Source organism: Sus scrofa, chromosome 1 (genome assembly GCF_054392235.1).
Source record: "Sus scrofa isolate SSC_HxYL_T2T_F1_AM1 chromosome 1, Sscrofa_HxYL_maternal_Yorkshire_Landrace_v2.0, whole genome shotgun sequence".
Lineage (NCBI taxonomy): Eukaryota > Metazoa > Chordata > Mammalia > Artiodactyla > Suidae > Sus > Sus scrofa.
This window is the reverse complement of record NC_139383.1, coordinates 58,067,840-58,086,174: the sequence shown is the minus strand read 5'-3', so window position 1 is coordinate 58,086,174 and position 18,335 is coordinate 58,067,840. Positions and strand designations below refer to the sequence as shown.

Below are 18,335 nucleotides of genomic sequence, written 5' to 3'. Positions count from 1 at the left end.
CACAACCTCATGGTTCCTAGTCGGATTCGTTAACCACTGAGCCACGACGGGAACTCCCTGTACTGTTTTACTTCATTCCTTTCAAGCTCTGCCCCCAGGTCTGACCAGGGGTGTGTAATTCCTATAGAGCCATGTATAAGGATCCATAGATTCAAAAAATGCAAAAATCCCCGTCTTAAATTATCCCACTTCCTCCTTAAGACATCAAAATTATTTGTCTATGCGAGCATGCATGTGTGTGCGTTATGGACATATATGCATATACATACATACATGCATCTGTATGTATTTGGCTCAAGGAAAAGGTATAACCAAAAAAGAGGTGAAATAAAGTCATTAGAGTTGCAGTATAATCCCTATAATTCAGTCCCCTCATTCCTGCCACAGACTTTCCATATCTGCTTAGAAATAAACCCTGCATGCTCTTTGCTTAGGTGATGGAGAACAGAGGATAGCAATCAAGGTTTCAGAGTCAGTTGCCGTAGGGAGCTGCTAAGATATTTTAAAAATAGGAAATTTAAGTTTTGATAGGAAAGAAAATCCAGGTCAGCAAGTCTAAGAGGGAGAAGTACTCATCCATCGTTGCCATCCCACGTAGCTACTGGCACCTGGACCTTCAGTTGGTCAACGTGAATGTAGATTCTAATCAAAACACATTCAACCCCATGAGTTCTGAGACCATGGTTTTCAGGCGGACACCCTGACACAGATCCCCCAATGGTCACCCAGAGGGAATGAAATGAGATAGAGAAAACCAAGAAAGACGGACCCTTGGAGGAGCTCCTGGTCGACTCTCCTGTCTCCAAGGAATCAGATATACCTTCTTCCAGATGCTGAATCCATGTTTAGTGATGGCTCAGCTACCTGGAACCCAACTAACCAGGACCCTGAATTAACCAGCCTTTGTGCTTCCCCATCCCCCCTACCCCACCCCCTCCCATACCCCACCCTACCGCACACATCCCACTTCCCTTTTTCAGTGATAAAGATTCAGAAAACAAGATAGCTTTGGTTTAGTAAAGGTGGAGAATATACCCCAGAGGATATTTGTAGCTGGTGACGCTGACCTGCTGAATCATTGAGAATGGTTAAATGCTTTATAATTAGGAAAAGAAACTGCTTTGGAAAGATTTTCAGCAAAAAGCTTTTTCTAGCTGTCTGTCGATTCACCGAAAAATTGAACCAAACCAAAAAATCTTGTCTTCCAATAGCCGAGTTAACTGAGCTTTTATTGTACCTATTTTTGTGCCTTAGAAATCTAAAGATGTTGACTTCAGGTAGAAAAACATAGCATTCATTTTTATTCTTGAGAAACCATGCAAGTTTTGGCTTTTACCACCTTTCTGGTGCCAAAGTTTAAATCTCAGATATTCTGTTTACATTTATTCTGTTTATTATACTTGGAGGCACTCTAAAAGTTGTGATGTTAATAATAAGAGTGGTATTAACATAATTTCATGAACATATATATTTAGCTCTTACTGTCACTGGGGAACCATTGGCATAGTTTTGAAGCCAATTCTACTTTTTTAAGAATGTATGTAATTATAACATATTGTTTCACAATTTTGTTCTGCTCAAGACATCATCAAAAAAATTTTAATATTTTTAACTGAAGTACTGCTGATTTACAATGTTGTGTCAGTTTCACGTGTACAGCAAAGTGATTCAGTTATGTATATATTCTTTTTCAGATTCTTTTACAAAATATCGAATATAGTTTCCTGTCCTATACAGTAGGATCTAGTTCATCTATTTTATATACAGTAGTTTGTATATGTTAATACCAAACTCCAAAATTATCCTGCCCTCCCCTTTTCCCCTTGGTAACCATAAGTTTGTTTTCTATGTCTGTGGATCTGTTTCTTTTTTTCCCACTGTACAGCAAGGGGATCCAGTTATCCTTACATGTATACATTACAATTACATTTTTTTCCCCACCCTTTCTTCTGTTGCAACATGAGTATCTAGACAAAGTTCTCAATGCTATTCAGCAGGATCTCCTTGTAAATCTATTCTAAGTTGTGTCTGATAAGCCAAAGCTCCCGATCCCTCCCACTCCCTCCCTCTCCCACCAGGCAGCCACAAGTCTTTTCTCCAAGTCCATGATTTCTTTTCTGATTTTCTTTTCTGGATATTAGATTCCAGTTATAAGTGATATCATATGGTATTTGTCTTTGTCTTTCTGGCTCATTTCACTCAGGATGAGATTCTCTAGTTCCATCTATGTTGCTGCAAATGGCATTATGTCATCCTTTTTTATGGCTGAGTAATATTCCATTGTATATATATATATATATATATATATATATATATATATATATATACCACATCTTCCGAATCCAATCATCTGGTGATGGACATTTGGGTTGTTTCCATGTCCTGGCTATTGTGAATAGTGCTGCAATGAACATGTGGGTGCATGTGTCTCTTTTAAGTAGAGTTTTGTCTGGATATATGCCCAAGAGTGGGATTGCTGGGTCATATGAAAGTTCTATGTATAGATTTCTAAGGTACCTCCAAACTGTTCTCCATAGTGGCTGTACCGGTTTACATTCCCACCAACAGTGCAGGAGGGTTCCCTTTTCTCCACACCCTCTCCAGCACTTGTTATTTGTGGATTTATTAATGATGGCCCTTCTGACTGGTGTGAGGTGGTATCTCATGGTAGTTTTGATTGCATTTCTCTTATAATCAACGATGTTGAGCATTTTCTCATGTGTTTGCTGGCTATCTGTATATCTTCCTTGGAGAAATGTCTATTCAGGTCTTTTGCCCATTTTTCCATTGATTGATTGGCTTTTTTGCTGTTGGGTTGTATAAGTTGTTTATATATTCTAGAGATTAAGCCCTTGTCAGTTGCATCATTTGAAACTATTTTCTCCCATTCTGTAAGTTGTCTTTTTGTTTTCTTTTGGGTTTCCTTTGCTGTGCCAAAGCTTGTCAGTTTGATTAGGTCCCACTGGTTTATTTTTGCTCTTATTTCTGTTGCTTTGGGAGACTGACCTGAGAAAATATTCATGATGTTGATGTCAGAGAGTGTTTTGCCTATGTTCTCTTCTAGGAGTTTGATGGTGTCCTGTCGTATATTTAAGTCTTTCAGCCATTTTGAGTTTATTTTTGTGCATGGTGTGAGGGTGTGTTCTAGTTTCATTGCTTTGCATGCAGCTGTCCAGGTTTCCCAGGAATGCTTGCTGAAAAGACTGTCTTTTTCCCATTTTATGTTCTTACCTCCCTTGTCAGAGATTAATTGACCATAGGTGTCTGGGTTTATTTCTAGGTTCTCTATTCTGTTCCATTGGTCTGTCTGTCTGTTTTGATACCAGTACCACACTGTTTTGATGACTGTGGCCTTGTAGTATTTCTTGAAGTCTGGTTCTGTTTTATATATAAGTTCATTTATATCATTTCTTTTAGATTGCATGTAAAAGTGATATCATATGGCATTTGTCTTTGTCTGATTTCCTTCACTTAGTATGATAATCTCTAGGTCCATCCATGTTGCTGCAAATGGCAATATTTCATGCCTTTATGGCTGAGTGATATTCCATTGTATATACATACCACATCTTCTCTAAGCATTCCTCTGTCAATGGACATTTAGGTTATTTCCATGTCTTGGCTATTGTAAAGGATGCTGCTGTGAACATTGGAGTATGTGTATCTTTTTTTTTCTTTTCTTTTCTTTTTTAGAAACCCCATGGCATGTGGAGTTCCCAGGCCAGGGATCAGATCTGAGCCACAGTTGCAACCTAAGCTGCAGTGGTGGCAACAGCAGATCCTTAGCCCACTGTGCCGAGCCAGGGATTGAACCTGCATCCCAGCATTCCCAAGACACCACGGATCCCATTGCACCACAGTGGGAACTCCTACCTTTTTGAATTACAGTTTTCTCTGGATATATGAGCAGCATCAAAATTAATTTTCAGAGTTCCCGTCGTGGCACAGTAGTTAACAAATCCGACTAGGAACCATGAGGTTGCGGGTTCGGTCCCTGCCCTTGCTCAGTGGGTTAACGATCCGGCGTTGCCGTGAGCTGTGGTGTAGGTTGCAGACACGGCTCGGATCCCGCGTTGCTGTGGCTCTGGCATAGGCTGGTGGCTACAGCTCCGATTCGACTCCTAGCCTGGGAACCTCCATATGCCACGGGAGCAGCCCAAGAAATAGCAAAAAGACAAAAAAAAAAATTTAATTTTCATTCTCTGTATATACACTGATGGTACAGATAGGGGTGATGTTATCAGCATGGTAGCTACAGGTCCACAGTTTCCAAAGATATTCCCTGTGAGTCTCTAAATAAACTCAGCCATGCATATATGATAAAGCTACTTAGTGATGTCACTAAGATGTCAATTGGGGCACAAATAGTTTGCCAATGTACTCTAATAATATCTAGTCTGTTGCTTTTTAGAGGTTATTTGTTCTTTTTTGAATGTGCCTGTACTAATGAAGTGACAACTCCCTCTGAACCATGATTTCGCCCAGGGGATAGCTCCACTCTCTCCAAGGACACCCACATTAAACAGAGCATTCTGAGGCCTCTGGGGCCTGGAGCTCTGTTGTAGCTGGAGAGGCCCTGACCATGAGTCATGGTGAGGAAGAACAGTATTTGCAAAGCTCTGTAGTGTAGCAGGCTTCTTAGAGTCCTTGAAGTGTGCTTAACTGGAAGCTGTAATGTTTTGTTGCTAGCAGATTTTCCCTGTATTTCATGTCTGATTTGTCACCAGGCCAGATTATTATACTACATCCCATGTATTAAGTGTCCTTAGTCACTACAAAGAGCAGAATCAGAGAATAATTGTTTCTTTCTATCAAAACAGAAGTAGCTTTATTTTCCTGAATATAAAAGTAGTACATACTTATGGTACACAATTTATAAAATAACAGAATACTCAACATTCTGTGATGACCTATATGGAAAAAGAATATGAAAAAGAATGGATGTGTTATGTGTATAACAGAATCACTTTGTTGTGCAACAGAAATTAACACAATGTTGTAAATCAACTATACATCAATAAAACTTTTAAAAACGAAAAATAAAGTCATTGCCAAAGATAAAAAAGAATAGAAGCAAGAAAATAAGTTATCTTTAATCCATCTACCCAGATACAGAGTTAACTGTGTATCTGTTAACTATATCTGTTAACTGTTCATCCAGCTACCTGTTAACGCATACTTTTGGGTATTTTCTTCTGGACTTTTTTCATTTTTTTAATGATTTTTATTTTTTCCATTGTAGTTGGAAAAAATTGAGTGTTCTGTCAATTTTCTACTGTGCAGCAAAATGACCCATACTTCCTCTCACATTATCCTCCATCATGTTCCATCACAAGTGACTAGATATCGTTCCCTGTGCTGTACAGCAGGATCTCATTGCTTATCCACTCCAAGTGCAATAGTTTGCATCTATTAACCCCAGACTCCCAGTCCATCCCACTCCCCCCCCTCCCCTTGGCAACCACAAGTCTTTTCTCCACCATACTTTTTTCATTTTATCAACTAATTCCAAATTTATAAGCAGTACTCTGGACTGATGACATCTCACAGATGGGTGGAGTTCAAGAATGATGCTTTGATATCATTTTCTATGGCAACGATCTCCTAGTTGCTTATTTTTCTCCCTTCAAATTACATTTAATCACCTCTTGCAAGAGGAGATACCTGTGTAGACTCAATGGTGCCTTTATCAAGAGGAAATCACTATTAACCTTTTTTTTTTCATTTCTGCATTCTGTCAAAGAATGATTTTTGAGTGGCCCCGCAAGATCCTAGGGGGTCTCTGGAATCATTAAAAAAAAAAAAAAAAGATTTAATGAGGTACAAGATGATTCCAGTGTTGGATCAACTGATTGTGTTCTAGTTATTTAAAAATTCGCAATTGATACCCTATAAGGCAATTTGGCAGAAGTGGGAAAGGGTGATTAGCCAGATCCCCCGTTTCCCAACTATACTCCAAACAATATTGACTCCAATAAAATTCTCATTTTATATTCAGATGTATCCCTTCTTAAGAGTGCTGTGAACCAGAGAGTTTTCCTTCAACTTTACATCCTTTTTTCCCTTTTTAAAAATATTTATTTGTTTGTTTGTTTATTTTAATTCTCATTTTATTTTTTTATTTCTTATTTTATTTTATTTCATTTTTAGGGCTACACCCACAGCATATGAAAGTTCCCAGGCTAGGGGTCGAATCAGAGCTACAGCTGCCGACCTACATCACAGCCATAGCAATGCCAAATCCAAGCTGCATCTTCGACCTACACCACAGCCCGCTAAGTGGGGCCCGGAATCGAGCCTGTGTCCTCATGAATGCTAGTCAGGTTCATTACCACAGAGCACCAAGGGAAACTCCCAACTTTTCATCCTTTATCCCCCTTCAAAGAAGCTTCTCTTCAAATTTCTCTGGTGCGTTCAGGCTGTGGGGTGGGTTGTGATGTGCTGATGTCTCTGTGCTTTCCTTTGGATCAGGCTGAATCCTAACACTTAGCCAAAGTTAGGAAGGGCTTAGACCTCTGAAAGAAAAGCCAGATAAAAATTAAGGGGATGGGAGTTCCTGGCGTGGCACAGCACAAACGAATCCAACTAGGAACCATGAGGTTGCAGGTTCTATCCTAGTCTCAATCAGTGGGTTAAGGATCTGGCATTGCCGTGAGTTGTGGTGTAGGTTGCAGACTCGGCTCGGATCCTGCGTTGCCATGGCTGTGGTGTAGGCCGGCAGCTGTAGCTCCAATTTGACCCCTAGCCTGAGAACTTCCATAAGCCAAGGGTGAGCCCCCCCCCCAAAAAAAAGGATTAAGGGGATGGCTAAAGGATTCATCTGAGAAATATTGCAGGAATGCCATCCACAAACCTTATGTCAGTAGAATAAGAAGTGTCGAGAAAGCAGCTGCTAAAAGAGATTTGGGCTTTTTTCAAATGATCCGTATTGGGCATTGGGTCTGATGAGGTCTCCCTCTGGGCAAGACTGAGATTCTTTGAAAGCAGGTCCTTCTAGGTTCTCCCTCTGCATCCTTTCACATCCCTTGTATCCTTGTAGGTAACAGGGCCCTAGTGCGTATCGACTTGAATTAAGATTTCTGTGGCTCTTGCGTGACAGATGAACAAATGTGCTCCATCCGGGTGTACATTCTGCCTTCTTCCAACAGCAGTCAGAAAGGACTGTGGTAAATGCCGATGATTGTGTCAGATGCCCAGGTTGGGTACCGGTTTGGGAAGTGGTCTGCGGTGCTTTGATCTTCCCTTGGAGAAGGAGATGCTCGTGTGGATAGTGAGAACTCGGTTCCCTACCTTCAGTTTCGGTTTGACCTCCTCGCTTTCCTGAGTCACGGCGTTCGATCAGCAGCGACAGGCATGTCGCAGAAGCCTGAGACTGTCCCTTGGGCTGTTTATGACACTGTCTCTGAATTTCCCATGGCACGAGCAGCCCGCATTTGTCGTAAAACTTTAAGAACTCGCTAAAAGTTTAGTTGGTTTGCAGTTGACATTGAGATTAACTTTCTCTAACCTAAACCAGTGAAAACTAAAACACTCCTCACCACATAAAAGTTTTGCTTTCGCTGTGTTCAGACCCCTCCCACCCTGTCACAGCACAGTCATTTGGAGTCTAGCGTGGGGCGGTGTGGTTGTATCTCAGTGGTGGATGACCCACTTTTTCGTAACACTTAATTACCCGTGTTTTTACAACACTAGTCAGAGATTCTGACAAGAGTGGCCTCTAACCTCCCAAAGATTCTCTGATCCAGCTCATCGGCGCTGCTCTGGGAAGAAGGTGTGAGCTCTGCAGGGCGTGTATCTACCAGGGATGGCAGCATTTCCTCTGGTTTCTGGATAATGAGCAGGCACACAGGTAAAGATGCCTTTCTCAGTGTTGGCTCTTTTCATGTCTTAATTATTTTGTGAAACTGACTTTGAAATATTAATCCCTACCTGCATGTGTTTGCTTTGCGGCGTGCTCAGGGAAACAGGCGTTTTGATTCGTACCTAGAGCCCCTAATAAACTACCTTTTCATGAAATGTCTGAAGAGATAGTGATCATGTCTTTCCTGTCTATGCCCCCAGAAAACATCCTCTTCCTCAAATTTTTCTTTTTCTGATTTTCTCTCAAGGTGATTGTGTCTCAACATCAGCTGCTCCGCTTGGCAGCGAGAGCGTGTGTGAGTTCATGCTTGGTGAGCTGCGGGCTTTGGGGGGTGACTGGATGGGGCAGACAGAGGTGAAAATGCACGGGAGGGAAGGGGACGAGAGAGTGTGCCGTGCCTCTGTGAGCCTTGTCCCGAGTCACCCTGAGCAGATTTAAGACGTGCTATTGACCTAACTTTGGCAAAATCTATCCTGTCAGCCTGCTGTTTTAGAAATGTTTCTGTTGTCACTTTTGTTCATTCACAGAACTTTTAAAACACCGTCCTTGTTGCAAAACAAAACATGGTAGGCATTATCTTCCTGAATTTACAGGAACGTTTTGGGGGGTGCATTTCTTCGGTGGAAGCCGGTTGACATGTGGCTTGCAATAGGGCGGTGGCGGAGCCTGGCGGATCACGTTTGCCAGTGCGCCGCCTGACCCACCGCCCTTGGAGTCTTTGAAAATGCCCAGAGATAAGTCAATGTTGTTTTCCCTGAAAGTCCGGATACAGAAAAAGAATGAAAGTACAAACACTAACTGGAAAAAATGTCACACATTTTAGCCACTTTGCATCCCTTGTTAGGACAAACCCCGGGCTGGGTTTTTTTACATTTGTGAACTTGTGCGGTAGGTGGAGCAGTGTGGGTGGCCCAGAAAAAGAAGCGGTTAGAATAAGATTTTCCATTTATTGCCCTTTGTGCATGGCTAAAAATAAGATTCATACAAATCAGAATATGTAGTGCAAGCACAATCACTCTGTTAATTTTGATGACTGGCTTGCCCACATCTTTGCATCTGTCTGGTAAGTGGTGCATTGGGGAAATCGATGTGTCTCTGTTTAAGCAGCAAAAAAGGCAGCCAGGTCTAGGCGCTGTTTGTCTACCTGTGATAGTTTATCAGCATTTTCCCCTTCTAAAGGAAGAAAGATACAGCTCATACATAAGCAAATTGTGTCGATGGAAGCTTGAAAGAAGTAGTGATGGAATCCTTGAATCTTTTTTGAAAAGTAATTGCCTTGTTTGAAATGCTGTTTGGCAACATCCATCTTCTTGGCTCATTGTTAGAAAGTTGTGTCTCATAGACTCATAGAACAGCAAGGGGGAGGAATTCTTAATGGTGTGGCTGAGAGGTTGGAAAACTCTTGCTTGTGTAGGGACGGGCAGTGTAAGCAAGGACAAGGGTGGGCACATGGGTGCTCTGGAGTACCCTCTGTGACACAGATATTGGAGGGGCAGTTAGCCAAGTAAACCTCCCCCCTTCATCTGACTCCTAAGACTCCTGCAACCACAGTAAGTGGTAACGTGTCAGTTTGTGGCTACAAGAAACAGCAAAGGGAGACAGCGGCAGGGTTCACAGGGAAATTTCTACCTCGGTGATCCCAGCAATGGTGCTGTCCCCGTTCCACTGTGTGAGTGCCTGTGACATTTCCAAAGAAAGAGAAGGTCTGCAAGTGTGCCGAGCCTTTCGGTTTGATGTAATTTGGGGAATAAGATGAGTCAATGGGGCAGTCGTTCTGGAAGTCTCTGGAAACTGAAGATTGCAAATCACATTCCACACTGATGACTCCAGCCTTGGCAGATGGTGAAGCATGGGGCTTAAAGTGGGACAAGAGGTTTGGGAGAGAGGAGACTCAGCCTCAAATCTTTGCTCAGCTACCTGTCGACCTTGATCTGTTTATTGAACCTCTCCTTGGCCTGGAAGTCTTTAATTAAAACCTGGAACAGGGGTAGAGGCTACCTGTTAAGGTGGTGGTAGGGAGTAAAGCCGATAATGTGGGAGAAGCACAAAGCCAGCGCTCAATAAAAGGATGGTGTCGATGCTTATTTGTGCTGTTGCATCATCAGAATGTGGTGGAGGATTTCAGGGCCTGGAAGGGGCTCCCCTCTATGCTTGGAGTACAGATGTTGGAATTCAGTGGAGACATGATCAGCCTCCTGTTCGGTGTCTCTCAGTCAGGTCATTTACCAAACAGTTTGGTTCTTCTTAGGCTTCTGATGTTACCTAGGGGCTCAGGTTGTTTTTTGGTGTGGGTTTTTTCTTTTGCCATTAAATTAGTACCAGGGATGCCTGTCTTTCCTCTTAAGATGAGCACCGTGTTGAGAAGAGTCAGTTATTTTTATGTTCTCACTCTGCTTTTTATTTAAACATGGGTATTTCAGTTGTGACATCTGTGCATGTTAATGATAGTACCTGCTGATATACATTATGAAAGAGAAAGCATTAATGCTGTAATCAAGTACGGTTTTAAATATTTCAAGTGGGAATGGGCCCAACTTGAGGAGCAATTAGCTTCCATGGTGGTACAATTCCCTATAGAAAATCTCACATCTGTTATCATTCTGGTTACTGATCAGTCCTATAGATAACCAGATGCTGACATGCAGAAAACAAGTACTGTTGCTTCCTTGGCTTTGTATTATTTTTTGCCAGTTATTTTCTGTTTAATGTCTACCTGCCCTTCTAGGAGTCTTTTTCTGCCCACTAACGTTTTGCATTATGTAAATCTATTGTATATTTCCTCATAAGGTCATTCTTGTAAGTATCACTTACCTTTTTTGGTTAACCTTCAGTATTAGATACTAAGCGTGCCCATCAAACTCTTCCTTCAAGTCCTCCATGACCTTCCTGGGATGCATTTTCTTCACTTATCAAATTAAAAAAGAAATTATAACTTCACCTTGACTTGGCCTCACCTCAGAACTGACAAGCAGTGATAAATGAGACCAATAAGCTAAGGAATTAAAACACAGTGCAGGTATAAAACAGAGATGGCTCGGCTTTATTGGTCTATGTATTTTGCTTGCTTTTTTTTTTAATTATCTCTCCACCTTTTCCTTTTCATGGTCTGCCCTACCACCCTCTTACAGATACAACCTCAGGTTTGCAATGTACATGTTAACCTCCTCATTGGATTTTCTGGATTTTTCATGTTAGGACCCATCAGTCTGTTGGGGTGGAGACATTTCTCAGGTCGTCTCCACTAGTAAAATCTGTCTTTTCTTGAGTTGATACCCAGGTACTTTCAGTGCATCCAGACATTGCTGCTTTTTCCATTCTTTCCCCTGTGGAGTGAAACGGAAGCATGCTTTTCAGGCAGAGCAAATCATTCTAGGTGACTAACAAGTTCCTAGCATCACAGATACAGCTTGGTCCCCTCCACGAACACTCACACTCCCCATTCTCTTTGCCTGCCTAATTGCACTTTGCCATAGACTGAAGTTTCTGTAAAAATCATAGGCAAAAGAAGGTGATAAATTAGGCTCTGGCTGTGATTTCCTCCCACACCTTCATAAGGAATGACAGAGACTCTGAAATTCATCTCGTTGATATACCGCCTGCTTCTTCCTGCAGAAGAGCCTGTTTTAACCTATCCTTCATGTGCAATCTGAGGGTACTGGCCGGGCTGGGCTCATTATTCCTTTGGTTGAATAATGTAAAGCATTTGCAATGGAGATTTACTCTAATGATGTATTTGAAGTGCACGTCCGCATTGCCGTTTAATGCACTCAGTCATGGAATGCTTTAGAGTTTATTGCTAATGGATGAATCCTCGGGAAAATCGGAATTTTCAATAAGATTGACATTTGGAGTGAGAAATAGACATCTAATGAGAGCATTTCAACCGAGGTTTGTAATTAGGGCTGAATGGAGTAAATTTGTACATGCACACCCCAGAAGGGCACAGTGGAAGGTGAAATTGCTCACTCTGTATGAATGAGGCATGAAGGCCGATGGATCAGTGTCAGGCCATGACACCATGGAGTATAAATGATACTGTCACCAAGTGCTGCACAAAGTATCAAGGGAATTCCACTCCAGTAAATGACATTACTTAGACAGACCTGAAGGCATTGTGTCGGAATGAGAGAAGGGAGGAGAAGGCTGTCGGCACCAAGTGGAAGATATTACAGCAGAGCTGTCGGCAGGGATGCACTGGTTTCCATCATACCTGGTGGTGTTGTATTCTCCATTGTTCGTTAGTTTTCAGAGGTTACAAATGAGTACAGGTGAACGCACACCATGTCTGCTGGGGTATGGGTTTCAGTTGGCCACGGGGGAATACATAGAAGTTGATTTGTGTAATAGACTGGTTAGTGCAGGATTCCCTCTCTTGTTATTTGTAGCTGAGTGATACAACATGTTCATCTATAAGCCAGCCCTTGTTATTTTCTTTTTGTGAAGATGCAAAGTACCTTATGAGGATGTAATCACCCTTCTCTCTGTAATGTTGTTTGTTTCCTTTCCAATCCTGCCTTAATAAGAACATATGTTTCTTTAATCCTCTCCTAACACTTCTTCCCTCTCATCACCTTCCATCCTGAAGGGAAACAAATTGTACCGGTGCCTAACATTTCATTTTTAGTGAAAGAGGTCCAAGTTAAGAACAGTTGATTCCTAGAGTGCAGTTTGTGCAGAAAGCCGTTTTTTTTCTTTTTTTTCACTTCTTCTGTTTTCTTTTGTGCCCCCGCAGAGAAGTGAGGCCACCTTTTGAGGGGAAGTGCTAGGTGAAGAAAATAAGAGCATCGATGGTACCACTGCCTTCTCAGTCATCGGAGGTGTGCTGGACACCTCGTCCAGTTTAACTTCTAATGGCAGCTCTTGAAAACGCCATACCAAGTGCTCCGGAATTAGTCATGGTCACTTCTTAACCCCAAAGCAAGTGTCTTCCCGGAATGGGTAGCGATTTGAAACAGTATCTGTTCTTTTCTATTTTTTATTTATTTTTATTTTTTATTAAAGTATAGTTGATTTATAAAGTTGCACAAATTTCTGCTATACAGAAAAGTGACTCAGCCATACGTATATATTATACATTCTTTTGGGGGTATTCTTTTCCATCATGGTCTATCCCAGGAGACTGGATATAGTCCCCTGTGCTATACCATAAGAGCTTATTGTCTTATCCATTCTTGATGTGGTAGTTTGCATCTACGATCCCAAACTCCTAGTCCATCCCATTCACTCCCCCTCTCCCTTGGCAACCACAAGTCTGAAACAGCATCCATTCTGACTTTCTTAAAACATGTTTCACTGTGTCCTTAGTGAAATAAACCTGATAAGCATGCCTGATAATCTCGTAACAAGGAGAACACACGGCATTCTGCGAAATGTCTCTCTAAGGCTTCCAAAGAGCAGATTTTGAGCAACCCTTTTGAAACAGGACACAGATAACAGTGACAATAAGATCTTGAATTTGACTTTTATTTTCTCCAAAATAGTACTTGATCCATTCAGGGGACTGTAATTTAATCTTCATGTTATAGCCGTAGTTACAGTCTTATTTTATTCATCCAAGCATGAAACTTAGTAAAACCAAGATACTTGGAAAACTAGTGTGAGAGCGGATAGGAGAAACCTTGGTTCGCAGTAAGATAGTTGCTCTTTCTCTATTGTGTCAGGTATCATCACCTTTAACAACATTTTTAAAAATGTCCTCAGTTGAAGATTCTTAAGTAATAACCACGTGTGAAAGGCATGAGGGCAAATATCTTAGCACCATGACCCACCATCCTTGGCACAGAAGGACTGTGCTTATAGATGTTGCTTTACGTACTAAAGTGACATGAAAAGTCTGGGACTCTTAGGCTGTGTGGGAAATGAGACTCTCACCTTAAATAAACTCACGGGAATTTTCCACCTTTGTATTATGTTCGTTTTGATGGCGGTATGCACCTTACATCTTCTCTTCTCCTTTCTTCCATGACATCAATTGGGAGAGCCCATGTGTTTTGTTATTTGCCACAAAACTGCACATGGACACACATTTCTTTGTCCCAGCCTCTTGATGCAGCATGCTGTCGGTCTACACCTTTGAGTTTTTCTGAATTGAATCCTGATGGAAGATGTTTAACAGCATCCACAGTGGAGCGGGTTTGGATGTGTCTCCCATCTGGGGAGGTTCCTTTGTTCTTGCCTACCTTTCTGTGTCTGCCTATATGCTCTTCCTTTTTTTTTTTAACATTAAAATTGGAAAGGGAGAAAGAAGTGCTCCTTGGGAGAAATAGGTCTAGAGAGAATTGTGAGTACTCATTCAGAAGCTATTCTTAGTTCTGAGAAATATAATGAACTTGAGCTTTGAGTCCTGCTGAGTCTCCCATTAATGATCCCGCCGTCACCCCCGCCCCCCACGTGATGATGTTTTCCCTAAAGACGGATGGTATTTTTCCTCCGATATTCTGAATGGAGCACCTTCCAAGGAAAACACAGCTTAGAAGGCTTTGGGTCCTGCTGCCCAGCAGACCTGCCTCTTGGATGGTTTCCTGGATGATTCTTCATTGACCTATGAAGGGCTTCTATTTCGCCTTACCCTGAAGTCTGCTCTGTAGAAGAAACTTTTCCATGGATCCTGATTTACTTGTCAGGAGTCAGCCCATTAATGTTAGCACTTCACTTACGTGATCATTATGGTGTTTCCAGCTGACAGATGCTGTCACACACTCTGCGTTCCCGAGTTCCCAGTGCTGCAGAAAAAGAGACTTTTGTTCCGACTTGATGAGGAAAAAAATGCAAACAACAACACCAGCCCAGCCACCAGAGATCCTATAAAGACATGTTCAAATGAACAATAAGGCTGTTTGTTCACAGATGATATAAGGATATAAGAATTTAAACAATAAGACCTCTTATGAAATGTGGCAAAATATGCACCGCAAACGTTGTGAAGTTCTCTGTCTCAGGGAAGCCAGTTTTACACGGGCTTCAAAAAACCCATTAACGTATAAGCCACCTTTTAAAAAAAGAAAAGAAAATCACTTGTCTCACTGTAACATTAAAGCAATTTCTGCTCTAAGGAAAGCTAAAATGCATGCATTTATATAAAGTACATGCACTATAATTTATAAAAAATACAGTACTCTGTTAGGGAGCAGAAGGCCTCTTTCCTCCTCCACCTGAAATGGAAAATCCATCATTTGGTCAAGATTCTTCTTCCCTGAATAATGTTTATTTCTTCAAAGTGAAAAAAAAAATCCTTTAGATCAGTTAGATTCACGATCAAGTTTTAAGGCTTGGCAATAATTCTCTAAATCCTCTGACATTGGTGGAGCATGGTGAGGGAATAATTCTGCTTTAAAAGAAATTTTTAATTGCATTTACATTTATTTGAACCCTCCTTTTTTTTTTTCTTTGTGCCTTTAAGAAAGACTTAGTATATTTGCAAACCCTAGCAGGGTGAAGGCAGGAAAATGCAGAGATTTCCTTGTCAGCTTGGATCAGGATCTCTGACAGTGCCCCCAAATTGTTTCTGTTTTGTTGATTCTGGTGTTAAAAATGTGACCTTCCTGCTTCAATAAAGAAAAAAAATGTTACCTTCCAGGAAAAGGAGGAGGAATAAAAATAATAAAACAACAACAACAACAATGATTTAACTGGCCAGAGGTGTTCATTGAGCTGACTTAGTATTAAACTCTAAAGATCTTCAAGTATTTGCAGATGGATATATATACAGCTTCCTTACAGAATCCTCTTAATTGAAGAAATGTTTCATCTCTATCTCTGTTGACAGAAAAGATTGCCTACTGATAATTGCTTTGCTTAAGTGTCTGATAATATGCCAGGAATGAGAGCATTCTGTGTTAGGTCATCTTTAATTATGCATGTACCACCTGTCGGCTCTAAATCAGCACCAGATTAGATCCTCAAGGAGTCAGTTTGGGGAGGGTTGGAGGGAAGCTGGGGTGATCTCTTTTAGAAACAACAAAAATAGAGAGTAGTAAACATGGCTTATAACCTGCAGCTTTTTTAAGGAGCCTCATCTTCATTGTTCTTGGGCAGGAATAAGCTCTTGGTACATCTGAAAGACGGTTGAAATCTCGCCCAAGCTACTTCGAGTGGCGATAAATTACTGTGAGAGTGGATGGTGGTTCCATCTGTTGCATTTCCTTTTTGCTCCTTCTCATCGTTGTAAATGAGCCAGGGAGAAGCTCAGAAACATTTTTTATAAGCTCTGTGAGGACAGGAAATATGTTAACGATGTTAGATTTCATACATTTCAGGGGTTTTTTTCAGTAGCGGGTTGGCTTTTTTTAGAAGGACAAATGTGGGTTGGAAATAATGTTTGTTACCCTCTGTCAGCTTTTGGTAGTTTTATTCTCACTTTTCAGGGTTGTTTGGGACTTTCTGGTGGGATGTTGAGGGTTCTTTACTGAAGGTTCTATTCTCTCTTCTATCCTTTGAGAGCATGGATTTGTGAAAGGTGTTTCTTTGTTCACCTGTCAGAGGCTCCAGGAAACCTTGAGATGTGAGAGGAGGAGGTTTGGGTTGACGGAGAGGCTGAAGGTAGAGAAGGGCTCAGTGGAAGGAAACAACAGGGACATGAGGGGTCACGTGGTGACTTTCTTGGACACCCCTGCAAAGGTGAGGCTCCTAGCCTGACTGCTCTCCAGCCTGAGAACTGCCTCGGTAAAAGTTTGTGACTAATAACCCTAGAAACAAGAACTTGGAGATCCTAAAGTCTCTTATTCCAAACACTGCTGGCTGGACGTGTTGAAGGGAAAACCAGTTCAGCTGATAAAGGCACGAAAACCCTGGACCCCATGCTCTTCTTCCTGAGCCCCATGGTCCAGCCTCATGGCACTGAAGGACCCTTGGCTGCCTTCTGATGTATTTTTTTATGGCCGCACCCACTGCATATGGAAATTCCCAGGTGTCAAGGGAAGGTGCTGTGGTCTCTGCACACAGCTGGAGAAAGAACTTTCCAGATTCAAAGCAAGGTGAAGAAATGACAAGTTTATTGAGGCAAGAGACCCTGTTAACAGAGCGGACCAACTTCCTGATAATCAGGGAGACACAACCTAGGTGCCTGGTTGTGTCTGCTTTTATAGCCCAGAGACAAAGGAGTGCAAGGAGAGGTCTTGCCATACACCTGTTGACCTGCTGATTGGTTGGGGAAGAATGGGGTCTTCTGAAACACTTGCTGGTTGGTTGGGGACATATGTTGCCCTCATAGGGGCGAGGTAAGGAGTGGGCCACATACCTTTTCTAGTAGGGGGGCAGGAAGGAGTAAGCCAGGTGGGTCAAGGGGAGGCGATGAGGAGTGGGCCACATACCTTTCCTAGTAGGGGGACAGGAGGGCATAGGCCAAGGTGCTGGGGTGGGGAGGTCCTTAGGAACATTGTAACAATTACAGTGAGACGGGTGGGATGATAAGGGTCTGGCAATTCTTATCTCAGCTGGAGCCTTTTTGAGTTTTAGCTCTGGTAGAGAGGCCTTGAACTCCCACAGAAGGGAGTTGCCTGCTTCCTCCAGGAGTCTGTACGGTGAAACAGAAGGCGCCTTGGATCGCATCCCCGTTCCCACACATTCTGGCCTCTTGCTGGCTGTGTGACTGTGCGAGGGGCTCCCTCAAAGCTTCGAAGCTTCCATTTCTTGCCATGCAAAATGGAAACAATGTTTTCACTTCACGAAGTTGCCCTGAGACTTAAGCAAGGTCAAGGGGAGCCCTGTGGACAGCAGTGCGCTGTGCAGAGTTGGGTGCTTGCCCAGGTCCCCAGAAGGGTGACCTTGGAGCTCAGGGTTGTTACCAATGCAAGGGACAGAACTGCCTCCCTTGCAGGGTTACTGCTAGCTGGATATCTGAATAAAATGTCACGTATAAAAATAAAGCGTCGCATGTAAAAGCCCCCAGCACTGGGCCTGCTACAGAGCAGGTGTTAGGTACCATCAGCCTTGTTTTTGCCTCTGGACCTGAGGAGTCTGGGAGAGGGCGTCCTCTGTCATGCACCTCTGCTGGCCAGGTCCTCGGCAGGTGCGCTTTGACCTTCCCTGGAGACCTGGCCTAATGCTCACACCTTCTGTTGTCCTGTAGCCCTGTCATCTCAGTACAGAGCCACCGTCTCTGCTTCTTCCTTCTCCTTCCTCCTCCCTTCTCTCTTTCCTTCTCTTCCTAACCCTCTTGTCCTCTTTTTAGCCAGCTCACTTCCCTCTGTGCATTCTCCGGAAGATTGGTCTATGAGCACAAAGTTTAAAATACTATTTTCTGTAATTTTTTGTTCAAAACAAGAGGTTTTAGGTAGCTGGGGGGAGGGGCTTTTTTATTTTCATCTGAGTTTGCTTAGCGTTCTTTAATGTTAACATTTTCCCTTTCTCCCATCCCTTGGGCTCACAGTCATTAACTTGCCAGACACACAGCAACTGGAGTTGGGAAAGTGTCCTGCATGGGGAACCTAACCCATATAGTAACTCAGAGCAAATTCCTAAATAAAGAGCCCTCAGA

The 18,335-nt window shown here is 42.3% G+C and overlaps 1 protein-coding gene across 10 annotated transcripts in view; it reads left to right on the top strand.

Moving 5' to 3' along the window:
* The window catches only part of BACH2 (BTB domain and CNC homolog 2), a 379,609-nt gene that overhangs the window by 213,183 nt on the left and 148,091 nt on the right, over window positions 1-18,335 (top strand). Inside the window, exon 1 of one of the 10 annotated variants that reach the window (XM_021090121.2) lies at window positions 7,592-7,849. The exons of the other annotated variants lie outside the window; for them this stretch is intronic. The gene's annotated coding sequence lies outside the window, so the exon portion shown is untranslated. Of the gene's footprint in view, window positions 1-7,591; window positions 7,850-18,335 lie in introns of those variants that run through there. 10 annotated transcript variants of the gene reach the window in all.